Consider the following 23,467-nt stretch of genomic DNA (forward strand, 5'->3'; position numbering starts at 1 on the left):
TTTATAGCCTGAGAAAGATCCAAATCGGTTCAATAGTTCTACTGTCTGGGGAATAACGGTTAACGGATCAGATATAAATAATAATAAATCATCTGCATATAGCGAAAGAATGTGTTCTGAGCCACCTCTATAAATCCCTTGAATAAAGTTGGCAGATTTAAGCGCCATAGATAGCGTTTCGACCGCCGCGGCGAAGAGCATAGGAGACAGGTTGCAGCCCTGGCGTGTACCTCTGCTAAGTGAAAAATATTGGGACCTTTGTGCCGTTGGTATTCAGTGATGCCTTGGGTGAAGAATATAAAAGCTTTATCCAGGATATAAATTTAGAGCCCATTCGATACCTTTTAAGGACCTCGAATAGATACCCCCACTCCAACCTATCGAACGCTTTCTCCGCATCCAAAGAGACAACCACTTCTGCAGTCTCAGTGGATGCAGGGGAGAGAATAATGTTAAGTAAGCGACGTATATTAGAGAAGGAGTGGCGGTTCTTCATAAATCCAGTTTGGTCTGGCGATATCATATTTGCCATAACTGGTTCGAAGCGTAGTGCTAAGGTTTTAGCTAAGATTTTATAGTCTGCATTCAGAAGGGAGATAGGCCGATATGAGCTACACTCAGTGTTGTCCTTACCTTGCTTAGGCAGTAGTATTATTGAGGCTTCAGTGAGAGTTTGAGGTAGTGCTCCCCGGTCCAGGGAATCATTATACATTTTTAACAAAAGAGGGGCTAATTTATCAATAAACTTCTTATAAAACTCTATAGGATAACCATCAGGACCGGAAGCCTTCCCACTTTGTATTAATTTGATTGAGTCTACAATTTCACTTTTTTTTAATGGTTGATCCAACCCTTCTGCTTGAATAGCTGTTACGGATGGAAATTCCAGGCTGTCCAGAAACCTTATCATGTCAGAGTTGTCAGCTGGGGATTGCGAAGTATATAGCTCTGAGTAATATGCTTTAAAAGAATCGATAATAATTGCCGGGTTTACAGACAATTCACCCGATGGGGTCCTTATTTGTTTAATTTCCTGAGAAGATGATTGACTCTTAATTTGATGTGCCAGAATACGTCCTGCCTTCTCACCGTGCTCATAAAAAAGCCCACGTTGTTTTAGCAGTAATTTTTCTGTCTCTGTAGTTTTAAATTATAGTTCATTTGGAGATTTTGCATTTCTTTCTCTAATTCAGGGGACCTTGACATTGATAGTCTGCTGTCCAGCTTTTGTATGCTTTCCAAGAGTTGTTCCTGTTTTGCCCTTTTCAATTTATTTTGCCTGGCAGCATATGATATAATCTCCCCCCGAAGAACCACCTTGAATGTCTCCCAAAGCAAAGACGGGGATGTATGTTCAGACTGGTTAAAGTTAAGAAACTCATCAATTGCTTTAGAAATAGTATCACAGAACCCATCATCACTTAACAGTGCACAATTCAACTTCCAGGGAGGCTGTGATTTCAGGGGAAGTGTTAGTAAGAGGTCAAGCAGCAATGGTGCATGATCAGATATCACTATAGCAGAGTATTCAACATTATCAATTGCAGAGAGAAAATTATTATCAATATAAAAGTAGTCAATTCTTGAAAATGATTTATGGACATTAGAATAAAAACTAAACTGTTTTTCATTAGGGTGGAGATGGCGCCATGGGTCTGTGCTTCCTATTTGACTCATGAATGATGAAATTGCTTTAGCCATTTTAGAGGGAGCTTCCCGTTTTGGGTGAGATTTATCCATCAGTGGAGATATTGCGCAATTAAGATCTGCCCCCAAAATTAGGCGGTGAGAGTTTAAATCTGGCAAGAGTGATATTACTCTTCCAATAAATGCTTCATCATCCCAATTAGGAGCATATAGGTTTACAAGGGCAACAGCAACATTATTAAGAGAGCCTGATACAATTACAAACCGGCCATTGTTAGATTTCTGCTGAACCTATGACACCATTAAAGTAAATCTATCGTAAGGTATTGGTTCAGTGGTTCTGTTAAGTGGGGAGACGTGAAAACACCCTTAAAAATGAAAGTGACAGGAGATTAACAATTGTGAGATCAAATCATTTATTCTCCTTAGTCTAAGTTTTACAATTATTTATGAGCATAAAAACAATCAGAATGAATTATCATATACAAAAATGATACTACACCAGATATATATTACATCGGAGCTCCGAGATACACGCCTCTCAAGCAGATCGAGAAGTTTGTAATAACATAATATTTTTCTCATCAAGCTTTTATATCTCTGGCATATAGATTAAAATAAAAATCATCAACAGGAGTCGCTGTTGATCCAACGTAGGGGATTGAGCATGCGGCCCCTAATCCCGTGCATTCTCGCGACCCATCGTTGGGGCGGGCAAAGCCCCCCTCCCTGTGTGTTCATTCTCTCACGGCTACTCCGGGCTGCAAGATGACCTTGGCTCCTTCAGGGTACCTGTGGAATGTACCCTCCCTAAAACTCCTCTCTTCTCTACTGTGCTTATTAGATAACATTATATCAAGACCTCTTTAAACTATGATCTCATCTCCTGCTCTGATAAACAGTTTTTTTTTAATATAAGGGTATATTGACGCAGTTATACTAACACTCAACACTATTAGACCTACAAATTAAAATATACACAGTATAAAGGTCTATATATCAATGTGTGGCTTAAGTGATCAGAATATTTGAACTTAGAGCAGTTATATGTGTAAATACCAGGATATAAACATGAGCCACTATAAAAAATGTCAAAACATCATATGACCATTTTATTTTGTTAGTTCCCCCTTTTTTACTCTTGTAAACTCCTACATTTATGCAGTTTTCTACAGACACATTTATCATACTTATAGACTTAAAATCTAATTTTCCTAACAGTCCTCCCATAGTGGTAGGTGGAATCTAGAAGGGAAATTAGAAGGACCTATTACACCTAGATTTACAGTGTTGTGTCACAAGTTGCAAATGGGTCGTCATGTGTGTCTGAGTTAGGATAAAAGGTTAGGCACGGCATTCTGGGTCTTCAGGTACTGCAATAAAAAATTGTAATTAAAACACACATATACTCCCATGCCACTACCCACTGCGAACAGCCAAAACCCCAAAAGACCCAAACTGCCCCAGTGTCCCCCTTAGCTGACTGGCTGGGGAGGAATCAAAACAGACAGACAGGCACACAACATGAAGCAAGCATAGCATGACACACACACAGATTATGCTGGATTCTGGGTATACCTCCTGTCCGTTTCTCCTGTGTCTGTTAGAAAAATAGAGGCTTTCAATGTAATTAGGGTCTGTACACTTTGTAATACATTTTCTACACATTTTGCTCAGGTCCAGGGGCGTCCCCCTTCAGACCTAAAAATAGCTGGTCCGTGACTTTTTCGATCTGTGGTTAGTTCATCTGGGGAATGATCAATCACTTAAGTTAACAGATGACTGTACAACAGTTAATACAATCGCAATACTTCCCCCAACGCCAACTTTAAATTACTGACACTATTGTAATATTGTTTTGGGCTGCTACACATCCACTTCCATCATATCTGACCAAATTATTTTTAGAATGTATTCACTCTCAACTAAACATGCGCCGCGCCATCTGCCACTTGTTAAAAAAAAAAAAAAAAAAAAAAAAACATTCCTTGTTCTTATCATATATTTTATTATTATTTATGTTCCTTCTGACATTCAGTCCTACCCCACAAGACAATGAGATAATTTTAATTTACTGTCATATCAAACATCAAATTCAGAGGCCCTCCACTATATTTAATTTATTCCATACTGTACTCCAATTATTTCGTACTCATTATTTTCCCACTGCTCCCCTTATAAGCTTGCATTATTTTATATCGTTTTTATTGAGCTTTTAATACAACTAAACTAAACTAAACTTCTCTGTCTGTTCAATCACACCACTTACATACAGGCCGTGGCAGTCAAATCACCCTCTTGGCTCTTTTACTTCTAAACATCACATACAGAAGCTCTCCCTCCTCTCTTTCTCTCTCAAGCCCTCTGATAACATTCTTTTTTCCATTCAACGCCCCTCATTTAATATTTTAACAAACTTTCTTCTCCTATTGTTCCAAACTTCACCTCCACTACGCCTACTTACTTAATTACTACATACACTTGTAATCTTTGGTCAGGGTGCCAGTCAGTGTATAGTGTGAGTTTTCTATGTAGAACAATGTCTCTGCCATGGTCGTATACTACAGTACTGTATGTGTGGTTATATATGGTTTGTCTTAAATTTTCCATTGTAACACTTAAATGTGATGAATGTCGCAATGCTTGTTAAAACCTGGACCTGTCTCTCTCCCCCTTTTTCTGAAAAAAGGACAACATTATCTCCTTTTTCAGAAACATACAAATAAAAGGGTGTTGTGAATAAAACCAATTCTGCCCTACTTTCGCCATTTAATACTTTAATTACCAACTTGCCAGAGGAAAATTTGCTTTCACATGCTTTGGGGCTTGAGACCCTGGTTTGACATCTTCCAGTGGCCCGGTCACGTGACACACTCCTCCACACTCCTCCTGCCGGAAGACAGACGCAAAACAGTTTATGTTTTCCTGAGCACCCCCAAAATGCTCATTCGATATAGTGCTCTCTCCTGCACGTGTCGCATGTGCATTGCAAACAATCCAGTAGCATCGTTTACATCCCAGGTCGCATAGACTGACCCCTTCACGCCTGTAATGTCTCGTCCAATAGCTGCAGACAGTGTCACTTCATGTGAAAAAGCAAATTGTCCAGACCATAAACATCGTGGACCCCTCGGATGTGAACGCAATTATCCTCAGCAGGGTTATGTACTTTGAAAAATGGCAGTTATAATAATTTGGCAGTTAGCAGTATTATCATCATTATTATTTATTCCTCTTAAACTTTTGCTTATCATGTGTGTGAAATGTATGGTTTCGTATGTGTACTGCAGCAGCTAAGCAATGTCATGTATGTTGTGTGTGACCGTGCTTGCACTCTGACCCCTATCATACCCTATCATACTCTCTTCTATTCACTTTCCTCTGCCTTCTCTGCTGGTCCTGCTTAACCCTGTAACCTTCCTTTCCTGCCCTAACACCTTGCTTACCCCTATAACTAGTCTGTTCTATTCTGCCTCATTTAAGATTGTTGCTGGCTATACCACCCTGCTGGCAGTCACCGTGTGTTCGCTGCCGTCTGGGTTGTGTGCAATCACGGGCAAAATGCCCCATATCATTGCAGTTAAAACATCTGACCTGAGACATGTCACGTGGACCCCTATAACCCCCTCTTCCTCCACCATATCCTCCTCTTCCTCCACCCTTATAGTACCCATGGTTGTTATTTTGCTGTTGTAACCGCATTTGTTGCATTAATAACATCTGTTGCATTTGCTCAAATGAAAACATAGGTGTGGACTGTGTGTTCGGCGCCTGAGGTTGTGATGTGGGTGCTACCTGTACCACTGGCTGTGTAGGCACTGTGTTAAGACCAAGTGCATTCTTTTTGGTTGTACTAATCTGTTGTTCTACTTGTTGTATTTGTAATCTGAGAAGCCTTTTTTTCATATCAGCAATTGTCGCCATGTCAACTTTTTTACAGCAGGGGACTAAGGTACTGCTATTTTTACCACTCCCTAGTAAATGGCAGTATTTCAGTATTTCTCATACAACTGTCCTTCCGCAGTAATTTGTAACAAAGCGGCTGGATGTGGCACTTAATATGATTCTCACTGAAAATGCCAATTTTTATGATCCCCCACGTTACAATCTATATAAGATAAAACATGAGACTACTCAGGTAAACACATTATAGCAGTGATTTATTACTGGGTATTTCTCTGCCTGCCCTGTGTGTGTGCGAGTGTGTGTGTGTGAGAATGTGGGAGTGTCATGTGGCGGCACCACTACTCAAATTCTGTCTCCCTTTTTCATTCTAACTTTCTCAGGGAGTTTTCAAAAATGCTCAAAAACTCTCTCTCATTTGTGCCTTATGTCAGGAACCAATGACAAATATTTGGCTCCTGAAAATTACTCAACACTTCTTCAAAATATGTTTTCAAATACAATTCACTAGAAGCACCAAAACACATAAAAAACACAAAGTTCCTAGCGCCCAGAATTGTAATATCTCGTAAAATTATTTTAGAAGTTTCAGTTTTTTTTTTTTTTTTTTAAGAATTATTTGTGTTGCAACACTTTTTTTTCTTTTTTAAATCAACTTTCTAATGTTTATTGTAAAATTTGCTATTAGTGCCCAGAATGCATAAAAAAAACAAAAAAAAAACAACACAGTTCCTAGCGCAATGAACTGTAGTATATTATAAAATGTATTTATAAACTGTTTACAAGTTAATTATTTACAAGTTAACTACGCGCTCCAACGAAACCACCCTTATATCCCACACAGTAAATATCAAGACTATATCTGTTATATCTCGGCAGTTATATTACTGTTATATCTCGGCAGTTGTATCACTGTAATATCTCGGCAGTTATAAACTGTAATATTGCGGCAGCTATATTGCTGTTATATCTCGGCAGTCATAAACTGTAATATCGCGGCAGCTATATTGCTGTTATATCTCGGCAGTCATAAACTGTAATATCTCGGCAGCTATATCGCTGTTATATCTCGGCAGTCATAAACTGTAATATCGCGGCAGCTATATTGCTGTTATATCTCGGCAGTCATAAACTGTAATATCGCGGCAGCTATATTGCTGTTATATCTCGGCAGTCATAAACTGTAATATCGCGGCAGCTATATTGCTGTTATATCTCGGCAGTCATAAACTGTAATATCTCGGCAGCTATATTGCTGTTATATCTCGGCAGTTATAAACTGTTATACCTGATTTTAACCGCACTTTGTGTGACAACGTAGATACTGGATCAAGGTAGATGCTGCACTCGTGCGTTAAAATCTGGTAATCTCTCTACTGTTAATACCCATAAATAATAGTCTTCCGTCAAACTCCCTTAGTCCGATTTTGCACAGTTAAAACACACAGCTTAATGACAATTCATTCAAATTTGGTTATAAATCAATGTCCTACAATCGCTAAATTTAAATCAATGCTTTGGGATTACGACAATTGCTTATCTCAGTCAAACAAACTCAGGTTAGAGTAATCAATCACTGAATTCGTCGAAACAGGCTTCAGCAAGCCTTATCTTTCACCCCGGGGCAAGTTTGCTCAAACCAGAAAGCAACGTCGCGACCGTCTGAAATGATGTTCAGGCGGTCACCTGTCAAGGATGTCCTCCCCTTTAGAACCGTACGGGTTTCGGCACCAATTTGTTAGATTTCTGCTGAACCTATGACACCATTAAAGTAAATCTATCGTAAGGTATTGGTTCAGTGGTTCTGTTAAGTGGGGAGACGTGAAAACACCCTTAAAAATGAAAGTGACAGGAGATTAACAATTGTGAGATCAAATCATTTATTCTCCTTAGTCTAAGTTTTACAATTATTTATGAGCATAAAAACAATCAGAATGAATTATCATATACAAAAATGATACTACACCAGATATATATTACATCGGAGCTCCGAGATACACGCCTCTCAAGCAGATCGAGAAGTTTGTAATAACATAATATTTTTCTCATCAAGCTTTTATATCTCTGGCATATAGATTAAAATAAAAATCATCAACAGGAGTCGCTGTTGATCCAACGTAGGGGATTGAGCATGCGGCCCCTAATCCCGTGCATTCTCGCGACCCATCGTTGGGGCGGGCAAAGCCCCCCTCCCTGTGTGTTCATTCTCTCACGGCTACTCCGGGCTGCAAGATGACCTTGGCTCCTTCAGGGTACCTGTGGAATGTACCCTCCCTAAAACTCCTCTCTTCTCTACTGTGCTTATTAGATAACATTATATCAAGACCTCTTTAAACTATGATCTCATCTCCTGCTCTGATAAACATTTTTTTTTAATATAAGGGTATATTGACGCAGTTATACTAACACTCAACACTATTAGACCTACAAATTAAAATATACACAGTATAAAGGTCTATATATCAATGTGTGGCTTAAGTGATCAGAATATTTGAACTTAGAGCAGTTATATGTGTAAATACCAGGATATAAACATGAGCCACTATAAAAAATGTCAAAACATCATATGACCATTTATGTGTTAGTTCCCCCTTTTTTACTCTTGTAAACTCCTACATTTATGCAGTTTTCTACAGACACATTTATCATACTTATAGACTTAAAATCTAATTTTCCTAACACCATTAGGGTCCGCTATAACAGTAGTAGGGTAAAATTGTACTTTTTTATGTATTAAAATTGCTGTTCCCCTTGCTCTACTGCTGAAATTAGAGTGAAAGGATTGGCCAACCCATGACGCCTTTAACCTGTGATGGTCCTTATTAATAAGGTGAGTCTCTTGTAAAAAAGCAATTTCAGTTTTAAGGTGTTTTAGGTGTGAGAATACTCTGCCCCTCTTAACTGGACCATTTATCCCTTTAACATTCCAGGAGACAAATCTTAAGCATGTTCCTCCATTTTTTATAGCATTAGCCATAATCAAACATGAAATTTAAATGTAATATCATAATGTATACTATATTACCACAAAAATAGTACCATAGTCCCTTTTTGAGGGTAACTTGGAGGGAAGGCACGAGGGAAAGAGAATGAAAAAATATATATATATAACCAGGACATACACACACAACACAATAACAACACAATGACAAAGGACAAAAAGCGACCAGAGAGAGACACACGCATAGACACACGCGTGCACGCACACTCCCGTCCACCACCCATGGTCCCACATAGACGCCGAAACACGTCCCCACACCCCAAGACAAAAAAAAGAAAAAGACACTCCTAACCATTCCTAGGCTTGTCCAAAAAAATAGGGCAAGCAGCAGGACTCCAAAAATCATATTATTTCGGTAAGCTATAAATCCTCTAACCTACCTAACAAATTGCACCATCCACTGTGCATCTCCCTAGGTAACTACACTTCCCAATTACTCCTAATCGCTGGATGTATGGCTCCTCCTCCTCCACGTCCGCTTCCAACATGTTGATAGCGGCTAGGTGATAGCTGCCCTGGTAAGTGTCCAGGAAGAACACCTTTTCGTTATCCTCAAGGTACCCTGACCTGGTCATTAGGCGGATGATCATTTCTCCCAAATGACGCTTGAAAGTTGAACCTGCAATCTCAGTTACTCCTGGACGGACTGCTATTTTCACTGAGCCGTCGTATTCCAATGCAATGTGATTTAACTGAAGACACTCCAGAATGCACCAATGCATGTCCGCCTCCTCCACAAGCTCGTTCATACCATCAACCACTGCATGGATAATGTGCTCAATGGAGGCCTGGTTCAAGGACCGGAGTTCAATGTCGACGAGACTGCAAGCACTGCGTTCAGTCACCGTGAACATCCGTTGCCCTTCTTGAAAGATGGCGTGGATGGGCGCCACGCACACCCACCGCTTGTGGGCCTTCACTGCCAACTTTTTTGCAGATTCTTGAAGCCGAATGTCCGCCGTTCGGGTGGAGCGTCCCATAGACACGATGGCATTAACTTTGACACTCTGAACTTGCAGGACGCACGTACAGTTGCAATCATTGGGGAACTCCGAATCAACCTCGCCGAGTGGATAATAATCCTTCCCTTCGCTTGGCCAAACGCCTCCTTCAGAGTAAAACACTTATTCGCCATCTTCAAGAACAGCAGTGGTGCTTAAATGAAGAAAATGTGCACAGAATATCATCTTAAACTATGCTAAATAAACCCCCAAAAAATATAAAAAATAAAGTCGGAACTTTATCTAAATTACCTTTATATTTATTGGACACTTAAACATTTTTAGGTACATTCTGTAATTTATGAAAATGTATTTTAAGGTGACATTTCAATGCTCTTAAATGAACACGGGATCACAGAAAATCACCTGAAAATATGCTAAATATGTCCAAAACATATCAAAAATAAAATGGGGTTTTTATTGTGGCTTAAATAGATTCAAGTCGACACTTATTAATGTTTTGGTGCATTCTACAATTTTTTTTATTTTTTTTTATGTGTATTTATTGCTTTTGACCAGCACATACATGAGAATACAGTTGCCATAGGATGTCAAAAGTTTTTTTTTTTTTTTTTGCCCTTACATCTACCCCCCCCCCATCCCACATACAACATTCAAACATGTAACATAAACATACATTTAACTCAAAATAAAGAATAAAAAAATAAAGAATAATCAGTTCATATGTATTATGAGTATTATGATTTCCCTCGCTAACCCTCCCCATGGTACATATGGAGTGTATACAAAAAATAAAAGTAGGACTCCATTATTTTCTTCCTTTAGCATACTAACCTAGAGCTTGTCAATGTGTCGATGGCGGTGTTTGTTTTATCTGTCCTGTAACGTCTTTAATTTAGTTATATATTCAATCATAGGGCTCCAAATCTGGTCAAATTTTCCCGGTGATCCTCTCAGATTAAATTTAATTTTCTCCAAGTTTAGGTACATCATGAGGTCTTTAAGCCATACAGATGCTTTAGGGGCCAGTGGTGATTTCCACTCCAGTAGTATCCTTCTTCTTGCTAATAAAGATATAAAGGCAAGATTCTGCTTCATACCCCTTCCAATATGATGATGATCTGGACAAATTCCAAACAACGCCATCTCTGCACCTGGTGACAGCTCTATGTTCCAAGCTTCAGCAAGATGTTTGAAAATGGCAGTCCAGTAGCCTTGTAGGCGGGGACATGACCAAAACATGTGTGTCATATTTGCTGGGGACATATGGCATCTATTACAGGAGTCTGTGATACTTGGGTATATTTTAGAAAGTTTAAGATTAGTAAAATAAATACGGTGCACCACTTTAAATTGTATTAGGTTCAGCCTAGCACATGATGTACTGTCATTCACTCTCATTAGGGCCTCCTCCCACAGTTCATCATCTATAACCCTGCCCAGTTCATGTTCCCAATCTGTTTTAATTTTGTCCAAAGAAATTACTGTATGACTAGAAATTGAGGTGTAAACCTTTGAAATTAAACCTTTCCCCGTCATGGAGATGTCCAAAACTGTGTCAATTAAAGAATTGGGGGAAAGGAGGAGTTATTATTTTTCACAAAGTTTCGAACCTGGAAATATCGGAACAGATGAGAATTTGGGAGGTTAAACTTTTCACACAGTTCGCTGAAGCTACAGAATATGTTGTCTATATAAAGATCCCTTAACTTAACAAGGCCTGCTCTCTGCCACAAAGAAAAGGCTGCATCATTCTTGGGTGGGGAGAAAAGGTGGTTGTTCAGAATAGGACTATGGTTAGACATTCCTCTGACTCCAAGGGCAACTCTGAATTGAGACCAGATTCTTAAAGTAGAGACCACAATTGGATTAACTGAGAATGTTTTAGGTTGAATAGGTAATTTCAATGTAAGTAAGGCTAGAAATGAGGTGGTAGGACATGATTTAGCTTCAAGGTCACACCAGGTCAGTGTAGGATCCTGTATCCAGAGTATCATTTTGTGTATATTGGCTGCCCAATAATAATTTCTGAGATTAGGCAAAGATAATCCTCCTTCAGAACTATGTCTCTGTAGGAACTCCTTCCTTATCCTGGGTGTTTTACCTTTCCATAAAAAAGATGAAATTAGTTTTATCTACTGTTCCAAAGAAGGATTTGGGTAGAAAGACTGGCAGGCTTTGAAAAAGATACAGAAAGCGTGTGGGAGCACATTCATTTTGATGCAATTTACTCTCCCGGCAAGGGTTATATGTAAGCTATTCCACCTTTCCAAATCCAATTTAAGCTTGTCCATTAGAGGTGGGAAATTGTTTTTGTAAAGGTCTGATAAGTGTCTACAGATATTCACACCTAAATATTTGAAATAGTTTTTAGACGTTTTAAAAGGAAGACATGTTTCTGGAATTTGGAGGGCCAAGCTGTTTATTGGGAAGCATTCACTCTTTGAGAGGTTCAATTTATAGCCTGAGAAAGATCCAAATCGGTTCAATAGTTCTACTGTCTGGGGAATAACGGTTAACGGATCAGATATAAATAATAATAAATCATCTGCATATAGCGAAAGAATGTGTTCTGAGCCACCTCTATAAATCCCTTGAATAAAGTTGGCAGATTTAAGCGCCATAGATAGCGTTTCGACCGCCGCGGCGAAGAGCATAGGAGACAGGTTGCAGCCCTGGCGTGTACCTCTGCTAAGTGAAAAATATTGGGACCTTGTGCCGTTGGTATTCAGTGATGCCTTGGGTGAAGAATATAAAAGCTTTATCCAGGATATAAATTTAGAGCCCATTCGATACCTTTTAAGGACCTCGAATAGATACCCCCACTCCAACCTATCGAACGCTTTCTCCGCATCCAAAGAGACAACCACTTCTGCAGTCTCAGTGGATGCAGGGGAGAGAATAATGTTAAGTAAGCGACGTATATTAGAGAAGGAGTGGCGGTTCTTCATAAATCCAGTTTGGTCTGGCGATATCATATTTGCCATAACTGGTTCGAAGCGTAGTGCTAAGGTTTTAGCTAAGATTTTATAGTCTGCATTCAGAAGGGAGATAGGCCGATATGAGCTACACTCAGTGTTGTCCTTACCTTGCTTAGGCAGTAGTATTATTGAGGCTTCAGTGAGAGTTTGAGGTAGTGCTCCCCGGTCCAGGGAATCATTATACATTTTTAACAAAAGAGGGGCTAATTTATCAATAAACTTCTTATAAAACTCTATAGGATAACCATCAGGACCGGAAGCCTTCCCACTTTGTATTAATTTGATTGAGTCTACAATTTCACTTTTTTTTAATGGTTGATCCAACCCTTCTGCTTGAATAGCTGTTACGGATGGAAATTCCAGGCTGTCCAGAAACCTTATCATGTCAGAGTTGTCAGCTGGGGATTGCGAAGTATATAGCTCTGAGTAATATGCTTTAAAAGAATCGATAATAATTGCCGGGTTTACAGACAATTCACCCGATGGGGTCCTTATTTGTTTAATTTCCTGAGAAGATGATTGACTCTTAATTTGATGTGCCAGAATACGTCCTGCCTTCTCACCGTGCTCATAAAAAAGCCCACGTTGTTTTAGCAGTAATTTTTCTGTCTCTGTAGTTGAGAGTAAATTATAGTTCATTTGGAGATTTTGCATTTCTTTCTCTAATTCAGGGGACCTTGACATTGATAGTCTGCTGTCCAGCTTTTGTATGCTTTCCAAGAGTTGTTCCTGTTTTGCCCTTTTCAATTTATTTTGCCTGGCAGCATATGATATAATCTCCCCCCGAAGAACCACCTTGAATGTCTCCCAAAGCAAAGACGGGGATGTATGTTCAGACTGGTTAAAGTTAAGAAACTCATCAATTGCTTTAGAAATAGTATCACAGAACCCATCATCACTTAACAGTGCACAATTCAACTTCCAGGGAGGCCGTGATTTCAGGGGAAGTGTTAGTAAGAGGTCAAGCAGCAATGGTGCATGATCAGATATCACTATAGCAGAGTATTCAACATTATCAATTGCAGAGAGAAAATTATTATCAATATAAAAGTAGTCAATTCTTGAAAATGATTTATGGACATTAGAATAAAAACTAAACTGTTTTTCATTAGGGTGGAGATGGCGCCATGGGTCTGTGCTTCCTATTTGACTCATGAATGATGAAATTGCTTTAGCCATTTTAGAGGGAGCTTCCCGTTTTGGGTGAGATTTATCCATCAGTGGAGATATTGCGCAATTAAGATCTGCCCCCAAAATTAGGCGGTGAGAGTTTAAATCTGGCAAGAGTGATATTACTCTTCCAATAAATGCTTCATCATCCCAATTAGGAGCATATAGGTTTACAAGGGCAACAGCAACATTATTAAGAGAGCCTGATACAATTACAAACCGGCCATTAGGGTCCGCTATAACAGTAGTAGGGTAAAATTGTACTTTTTTATGTATTAAAATTGCTGTTCCCCTTGCTCTACTGCTGAAATTAGAGTGAAAGGATTGGCCAACCCATGACGCCTTTAACCTGTGATGGTCCTTATTAATAAGGTGAGTCTCTTGTAAAAAAGCAATTTCAGTTTTAAGGTGTTTTAGGTGTGAGAATACTCTGCCCCTCTTAACACATTGATTGCCTAGATCGAGTCAACTCGTTTTTAGAATCCATCGCTTGATTGCCTAGATCGAGTTAACTCGTTTTTACATTTTTGGGGGAAAATTCCACAAGGGGCGACCTAACACAGCTTTGGAATGATCGATCGTCTCTCAGAGAAGAACAATGTGGATGTGACGTCATTCCAAAAAACGTCACTTCCATCCGCCCCAATGATGGGATTTTCAGAAAAACGGCTGTAACTCAGTTTCTTTTTTTTCCATTGAAAACCACCCGTTTTCAGCGGACCAAAGCTCCAAAATGGCGGATCACGGTTGGAAACTTGTTGTTCCCATGGATACACAGATCCTTCCGTCTACTCACAGGAAACTTTTTCCGTGTGTTTTTTTTACACAATGTCGGTTCCACGGCGTTTCAAATATCATCGGATTGAGGTAATTATACGCCGGCACGGGGATAGAAAACTATGTTTAATATCTTGGCAGTCAATGTGTTAACTGGACCATTTATCCCTTTAACATTCCAGGAGACAAATCTTAAGCATGTTCCTCCATTTTTTTATAGCATTAGCCATAATCAAACATGAAATTTAAATGTAATATCATAATGTATACTATATTACCACAAAAATAGTACCATAGTCCCTTTTTGAGGGTAACTTGGAGGGAAGGCACGAGGGAAAGAGAATGAAAAAAAATATATATATAACCAGGACATACACACACAACACAATAACAACACAATGACAAAGGACAAAAAGCGACCAGAGAGAGACACACGCATAGACACACGCGTGCACGCACACTCCCGTCCACCACCCATGGTCCCACATAGACGCCGAAACACGTCCCCACACCCCAAGACAAAAAAAAGAAAAAGACACTCCTAACCATTCCTAGGCTTGTCCAAAAAAATAGGGCAAGCAGCAGGACTCCAAAAATCATATTATTTCGGTAAGCTATAAATCCTCTAACCTACCTAACAAATTGCACCATCCACTGTGCATCTCCCTAGGTAACTACACTTCCCAATTACTCCTAATCGCTGGATGTATGGCTCCTCCTCCTCCACGTCCGCTTCCAACATGTTGATAGCGGCTAGGTGATAGCTGCCCTGGTAAGTGTCCAGGAAGAACACCTTTTCGTTATCCTCAAGGTACCCTGACCTGGTCATTAGGCGGATGATCATTTCTCCCAAATGACGCTTGAAAGTTGAACCTGCAATCTCAGTTACTCCTGGACGGACTGCTATTTTCACTGAGCCGTCGTATTCCAATGCAATGTGATTTAACTGAAGACACTCCAGAATGCACCAATGCATGTCCGCCTCCTCCACAAGCTCGTTCATACCATCAACCACTGCATGGATAATGTGCTCAATGGAGGCCTGGTTCAAGGACCGGAGTTCAATGTCGACGAGACTGCAAGCACTGCGTTCAGTCACCGTGAACATCCGTTGCCCTTCTTGAAAGATGGCGTGGATGGGCGCCACGCACACCCACCGCTTGTGGGCCTTCACTGCCAACTTTTTTGCAGATTCTTGAAGCCGAATGTCCGCCGTTCGGGTGGAGCGTCCCATAGACACGATGGCATTAACTTTGACACTCTGAACTTGCAGGACGCACGTACAGTTGCAATCATTGGGGAACTCCGAATCAACCTCGCCGAGTGGATAATAATCCTTCCCTTCGCTTGGCCAAACGCCTCCTTCAGAGTAAAACACTTATTCGCCATCTTCAAGAACAGCAGTGGTGCTTAAATGAAGAAAATGTGCACAGAATATCATCTTAAACTATGCTAAATAAACCCCCAAAAAATATAAAAAATAAAGTCGGAACTTTATCTAAATTACCTTTATATTTATTGGACACTTAAACATTTTTAGGTACATTCTGTAATTTATGAAAATGTATTTTAAGGTGACATTTCAATGCTCTTAAATGAACACGGGATCACAGAAAATCACCTGAAAATATGCTAAATATGTCCAAAACATATCAAAAATAAAATGGGGTTTTTATTGTGGCTTAAATAGATTCAAGTCGACACTTATTAATGTTTTGGTGCATTCTACAATTTTTTTTATTTTTTTTATGTGTATTTATTGCTTTTGACCAGCACATACATGAGAATACAGTTGCCATAGGATGTCAAAAGTTTTTTTTTTTTTTTTTGCCCTTACATCTACCCCCCCCCCATCCCACATACAACATTCAAACATGTAACATAAACATACATTTAACTCAAAATAAAGAATAAAAAAATAAAGAATAATCAGTTCATATGTATTATGAGTATTATGATTTCCCTCGCTAACCCTCCCCATGGTACATATGGAGTGTATACAAAAAATAAAAGTAGGACTCCATTATTTTCTTCCTTTAGCATACTAACCTAGAGCTTGTCAATGTGTCGATGGCGGTGTTTGTTTTATCTGTCCTGTAACGTCTTTAATTTAGTTATATATTCAATCATAGGGCTCCAAATCTGGTCAAATTTTCCCGGTGATCCTCTCAGATTAAATTTAATTTTCTCCAAGTTTAGGTACATCATGAGGTCTTTAAGCCATACAGATGCTTTAGGGGCCAGTGGTGATTTCCACTCCAGTAGTATCCTTCTTCTTGCTAATAAAGATATAAAGGCAAGATTCTGCTTCATACCCCTTCCAATATGATGATGATCTGGACAAATTCCAAACAACGCCATCTCTGCACCTGGTGACAGCTCTATGTTCCAAGCTTCAGCAAGATGTTTGAAAATGGCAGTCCAGTAGCCTTGTAGGCGGGGACATGACCAAAACATGTGTGTCATATTTGCTGGGGACATATGGCATCTATTACAGGAGTCTGTGATACTTGGGTATATTTTAGAAAGTTTAAGATTAGTAAAATAAATACGGTGCACCACTTTAAATTGTATTAGGTTCAGCCTAGCACATGATGTACTGTCATTCACTCTCATTAGGGCCTCCTCCCACAGTTCATCATCTATAACCCTGCCCAGTTCATGTTCCCAATCTGTTTTAATTTTGTCCAAAGAAATTACTGTATGACTAGAAATTGAGGTGTAAACCTTTGAAATTAAACCTTTCCCCGTCATGGAGATGTCCAAAACTGTGTCAATTAAAGAATTGGGGGAAAGGAGGAGTTATTATTTTTCACAAAGTTTCGAACCTGGAAATATCGGAACAGATGAGAATTTGGGAGGTTAAACTTTTCACACAGTTCGCTGAAGCTACAGAATATGTTGTCTATATAAAGATCCCTTAACTTAACAAGGCCTGCTCTCTGCCACAAAGAAAAGGCTGCATCATTCTTGGGTGGGGAGAAAAGGTGGTTGTTCAGAATAGGACTATGGTTAGACATTCCTCTGACTCCAAGGGCAACTCTGAATTGAGACCAGATTCTTAAAGTAGAGACCACAATTGGATTAACTGAGAATGTTTTAGGTTGAATAGGTAATTTCAATGTAAGTAAGGCTAGAAATGAGGTGGTAGGACATGATTTAGCTTCAAGGTCACACCAGGTCAGTGTAGGATCCTGTATCCAGAGTATCATTTTGTGTATATTGGCTGCCCAATAATAATTTCTGAGATTAGGCAAAGATAATCCTCCTTCAGAACTATGTCTCTGTAGGAACTCCTTCCTTATCCTGGGTGTTTTACCTTTCCATAAAAAAGATGAAATTAGTTTTATCTACTGTTCCAAAGAAGGATTTGGGTAGAAAGACTGGCAGGCTTTGAAAAAGATACAGAAAGCGTGTGGGAGCACATTCATTTTGATGCAATTTACTCTCCCGGCAAGGGTTATATGTAAGCTATTCCACCTTTCCAAATCCAATTTAAGCTTGTCCATTAGAGGTGGGAAATTGTTTTTGTAAAGGTCTGATAAGTGTCTACAGATATTCACACCTAAATATTTGAAATAGTTTTTAGACGTTTTAAAAGGAAGACATGTTTCTGGAATTTGGAGGGCCAAGCTGTTTATTGGGAAGCATTCACTCTTTGAGAGGTTCAATTTATAGCCTGAGAAAGATCCAAATCGGTTCAATAGTTCTACTGTCTGGGGAATAACGGTTAACGGATCAGATATAAATAATAATAAATCATCTGCATATAGCGAAAGAATGTGTTCTGAGCCACCTCTATAAATCCCTTGAATAAAGTTGGCAGATTTAAGCGCCATAGATAGCGTTTCGACCGCCGCGGCGAAGAGCATAGGAGACAGGTTGCAGCCCTGGCGTGTACCTCTGCTAAGTGAAAAATATTGGGACCTTGTGCCGTTGGTATTCAGTGATGCCTTGGGTGAAGAATATAAAAGCTTTATCCAGGATATAAATTTAGAGCCCATTCGATACCTTTTAAGGACCTCGAATAGATACCCCCACTCCAACCTATCGAACGCTTTCTCCGCATCCAAAGAGACAACCACTTCTGCAGTCTCAGTGGATGCAGGGGAGAGAATAATGTTAAGTAAGCGACGTATATTAGAGAAGGAGTGGCGGTTCTTCATAAATCCAGTTTGGTCTGGCGATATCATATTTGCCATAACTGGTTCGAAGCGTAGTGCTAAGGTTTTAGCTAAGATTTTATAGTCTGCATTCAGAAGGGAGATAGGCCGATATGAGCTACACTCAGTGTTGTCCTTACCTTGCTTAGGCAGTAGTATTATTGAGGCTTCAGTGAGAGTTTGAGGTAGTGCTCCCCGGTCCAGGGAATCATTATACATTTTTAACAAAAGAGGGGCTAATTTATCAATAAACTTCTTATAAAACTCTATAGGATAACCATCAGGACCGGAAGCCTTCCCACTTTGTATTAATTTGATTGAGTCTACAATTTCACTTTTTTTTAATGGTTGATCCAACCCTTCTGCTTGAATAGCTGTTACGGATGGAAATTCCAGGCTGTCCAGAAACCTTATCATGTCAGAGTTGTCAGCTGGGGATTGCGAAGTATATAGCTCTGAGTAATATGCTTTAAAAGAATCGATAATAATTGCCGGGTTTACAGACAATTCACCCGATGGGGTCCTTATTTGTTTAATTTCCTGAGAAGATGATTGACTCTTAATTTGATGTGCCAGAATACGTCCTGCCTTCTCACCGTGCTCATAAAAAAGCCCACGTTGTTTTAGCAGTAATTTTTCTGTCTCTGTAGTTGAGAGTAAATTATAGTTCATTTGGAGATTTTGCATTTCTTTCTCTAATTCAGGGGACCTTGACATTGATAGTCTGCTGTCCAGCTTTTGTATGCTTTCCAAGAGTTGTTCCTGTTTTGCCCTTTTCAATTTATTTTGCCTGGCAGCATACGATATAATCTCCCCCCGAAGAACCACCTTGAATGTCTCCCAAAGCAAAGACGGGGATGTATGTTCAGACTGGTTAAAGTTAAGAAACTCATCAATTGCTTTAGAAATAGTATCACAGAACCCATCATCACTTAACAGTGCACAATTCAACTTCCAGGGAGGCCGTGATTTCAGGGGAAGTGTTAGTAAGAGGTCAAGCAGCAATGGTGCATGATCAGATATCACTATAGCAGAGTATTCAACATTATCAATTGCAGAGAGAAAATTATCATCAATATAAAAGTAGTCAATTCTTGAAAATGATTTATGGACATTAGAATAAAAACTAAACTGTTTTTCATTAGGGTGGAGATGGCGCCATGGGTCTGTGCTTCCTATTTGACTCATGAATGATGAAATTGCTTTAGCCATTTTAGAGGGAGCTTCCCGTTTTGGGTGAGATTTATCCATCAGTGGAGATATTGCGCAATTAAGATCTGCCCCCAAAATTAGGCGGTGAGAGTTTAAATCTGGCAAGAGTGATATTACTCTTCCAATAAATGCTTCATCATCCCAATTAGGAGCATATAGGTTTACAAGGGCAACAGCAACATTATTAAGAGAGCCTGATACAATTACAAACCGGCCATTAGGGTCCGCTATAACAGTAGTAGGGTAAAATTGTACTTTTTTATGTATTAAAATTGCTGTTCCCCTTGCTCTACTGCTGAAATTAGAGTGAAAGGATTGGCCAACCCATGACGCCTTTAACCTGTGATGGTCCTTATTAATAAGGTGAGTCTCTTGTAAAAAAGCAATTTCAGTTTTAAGGTGTTTTAGGTGTGAGAATACTCTGCCCCTCTTAACTGGACCATTTATCCCTTTAACATTCCAGGAGACAAATCTTAACACATTCCATGCCAGAGTTTAATCTCATAATGTACTCACCAGTGCCAGCGTTTTATTGTTGTTTTTTTGTTTTTTTCATGTCGCCACAGACCTCGCTAAATAAGTTAAAAGTGCGCGTTCATTTGGTTCTAAACACACAGCGGATCTGTGAGAAACGGCCAGCGAAAATAGTTTCCAAATCCGAGCCGCCATCTTGAAGATACAGCCGATCAACGCTAAACAGTGATCAGCGAGGAGAAAAACAACAACCGAGAAAATCGAGTTTTAAACAGGATCCCAGACAGGAAGCGGATACGATCGAAAAAAACGAAACCCGAATAATTCTGTTTCCGACCGGAAACCGGAAACGGATCAAAAACATTCGGAAAGTTCACCTGGGGCAATTTCAATGGGAATCGGCGGTTCGCGTAGATCTACGCGATTGGCACGCTGCGGCTTTAAATAGGTTTGCGTAGATCTACGCGATTTAGCATGTTCCTCCATTTTTTATAGCATTAGCCATAATCAAACATGAAATTTAAATGTAATATCATAATGTATACTATATTACCACAAAAATAGTACCATAGTCCCTTTTTGAGGGTAACTTGGAGGGAAGGCACGAGGGAAAGAGAATGAAAATATATATATATATATAACCAGGACATACACACACAACACAATAACAACACAATGACAAAGGACAAAAAGCGACCAGAGAGAGACACACGCATAGACACACGCGTGCACGCACACTCCCGTCCACCACCCATGGTCCCACATAGACGCCGAAACACGTCCCCACACCCCAAGACAAAAAAAAGAAAAAGACACTCCTAACCATTCCTAGGCTTGTCCAAAAAAATAGGGCAAGCAGCAGGACTCCAAAAATCATATTATTTCGGTAAGCTATAAATCCTCTAACCTACCTAACAAATTGCACCATCCACTGTGCATCTCCCTAGGTAACTACACTTCCTAATTACTCCTAATCGCTGGATGTATGGCTCCTCCTCCTCCACGTCCGCTTCCAACATGTTGATAGCGGCTAGGTGATAGCTGCCCTGGTAAGTGTCCAGGAAGAACACCTTTTCGTTATCCTCAAGGTACCCTGACCTGGTAATAAGGCGGATGATCATTTCTCCCAAATGACGCTTGAAAGTTGAACCTGCAATCTCAGTTACTCCTGGACGGACTGCTATTTTCACTGAGCCGTCGTATTCCAATGCAATGTGATTTAACTGAAGACACTCCAGAATGCACCAATGCATGTCCGCCTCCTCCACAAGCTCGTTCATACCATCAACCACTGCATGGATAATGTGCTCAATGGAGGCCTGGTTCAAGGACCGGAGTTCAATGTCGACGAGACTGCAAGCACTGCGTTCAGTCACCGTGAACATCCGTTGCCCTTCTTGAAAGATGGCGTGGATGGGCGCCACGCACACCCACCGCTTGTGGGCCTTCACTGCCAACTTTTTTGCAGATTCTTGAAGCCGAATGTCCGCCGTTCGGGTGGAGCGTCCCATAGACACGATGGCATTAACTTTGACACTCTGAACTTGCAGGACGCACGTACAGTAGCAATCATTGGGGAACTCCGAATCAACCTCGCAGAGTGGATAATAATCCTTCCCTTCGCTTGGCCAAACGCCTCCTTCAGAGTAAAAACACTTATTCGCCATCTTCAAGAACAGCAGTGGTGCTTAAATGAAGAAAATGTGCACAGAATATCATCTTAAACTATGCTAAATAAACCCCCAAAAAATATCAAAAATAAAGTCGGAACTTTATCTAAATTACCTTTATATTTATTGGACACTTAAACATTTTTAGGTACATTCTGTAATTTATGAAAATGTATTTTAAGGTGACATTTCAATGCTCTTAAATGAACACGGGATCACAGAAAATCACCTGAAACTATGCTAAATATGTCCAAAACATATCAAAAATAAAATGGGGTTTTTATTGTGGCTTAAATAGATTCAAGTCGACACTTATTAATGTTTTGGTGCATTCTACAATTTAATAAAAAATTCTGATGCCTCCATAGTCTGTCTACTTCTCTGCAGTGCCTGTAGGCAACAATGGCCGCCGTTAAAAAAAATCAGACCAGAGAGGGGGCGTCTCCCTGCATAAATCCAAGTTGCAGCAACCGATCGGTGGCAAACAACCAATGATGAATTATGTTTTTGTGATACTTTAGACTTGACTTTAATGCATATATTTTGTATCGCATGTTTACTAGTTTTCACGGAGCTTCAGAACCTGCATCTGTTTGAAACTCCACTGTCTCATCATTATCATACTTACCAAGCCGCGAGGGGAAGTTATAGCCTCTGCCAGTTCATACTTTTTTTTTTTAACCTACCTAACTTCATTAGGGGGAAGACATGATTAATGAGTAGTTATGATAAGCGTACATTTCATATACTGTACACCATACAGTAAGAACTCCTATAACTTTCACCAGCAAAAGATAATAATATATATATTAAAAACAATATTGCATACTGTATGATATCATAATTTAACAATGTCACATTTTAATATGACAATGGGACAATAGATTGTGACATCCTAGGGAGGGTTTTCTCTGTTTAATTGTATCACTTGGGGAAGGTCATTGTGTTTTTTTATTTTCTTTTAACGACAGGTCGTTAAAAGAACAACCTGTCCTTAAGTATTTGTATGATGTATTTATTTTGGCCATCAGTTATTTGTGGGTCATTTCCTTATTTTGTGTATGAGTGTGGGTACGTTTAAAACCGTTCAATACTTGATCTATAGTTCTGGGATCGACTAGTGTGTTGTTTTGGTGAGTCTGTGATCGATTGCTTTGGTCCTCAATCCTGAAGAGTGCGTCACAGTTGATCCTGCGCGTGCGCAAATGGTTGTTTTGATCATTTAACTCTCAGCGCCAGAGAAAGCATTGCATGTAGATGGTTGGTAAGATGAATGTGCATGACTAATGGTTTTTCTGTGGGATAAACGCCTTTATTGTATTTGTGTATGTTGCTTATATATTTATGTATGTTTTCGTATGATTGGCGTTTGTTTTCGTGTGTTTCGTGTGTTTCATGCAGTTAAATAACCTTCAAATGTTACGCCACAACAACTCATGCTACAGTAGCTAGCAGCCATATCACAAGAGCTAATGTGTGTGCTAGTGTCTCAAGGCCTGGCTGATGG

Source organism: Gymnoscopelus braueri (genome assembly GCF_963280865.1).
Source record: "Gymnoscopelus braueri genome assembly, chromosome: 22".
NCBI lineage: Eukaryota > Metazoa > Chordata > Actinopteri > Myctophiformes > Myctophidae > Gymnoscopelus > Gymnoscopelus braueri.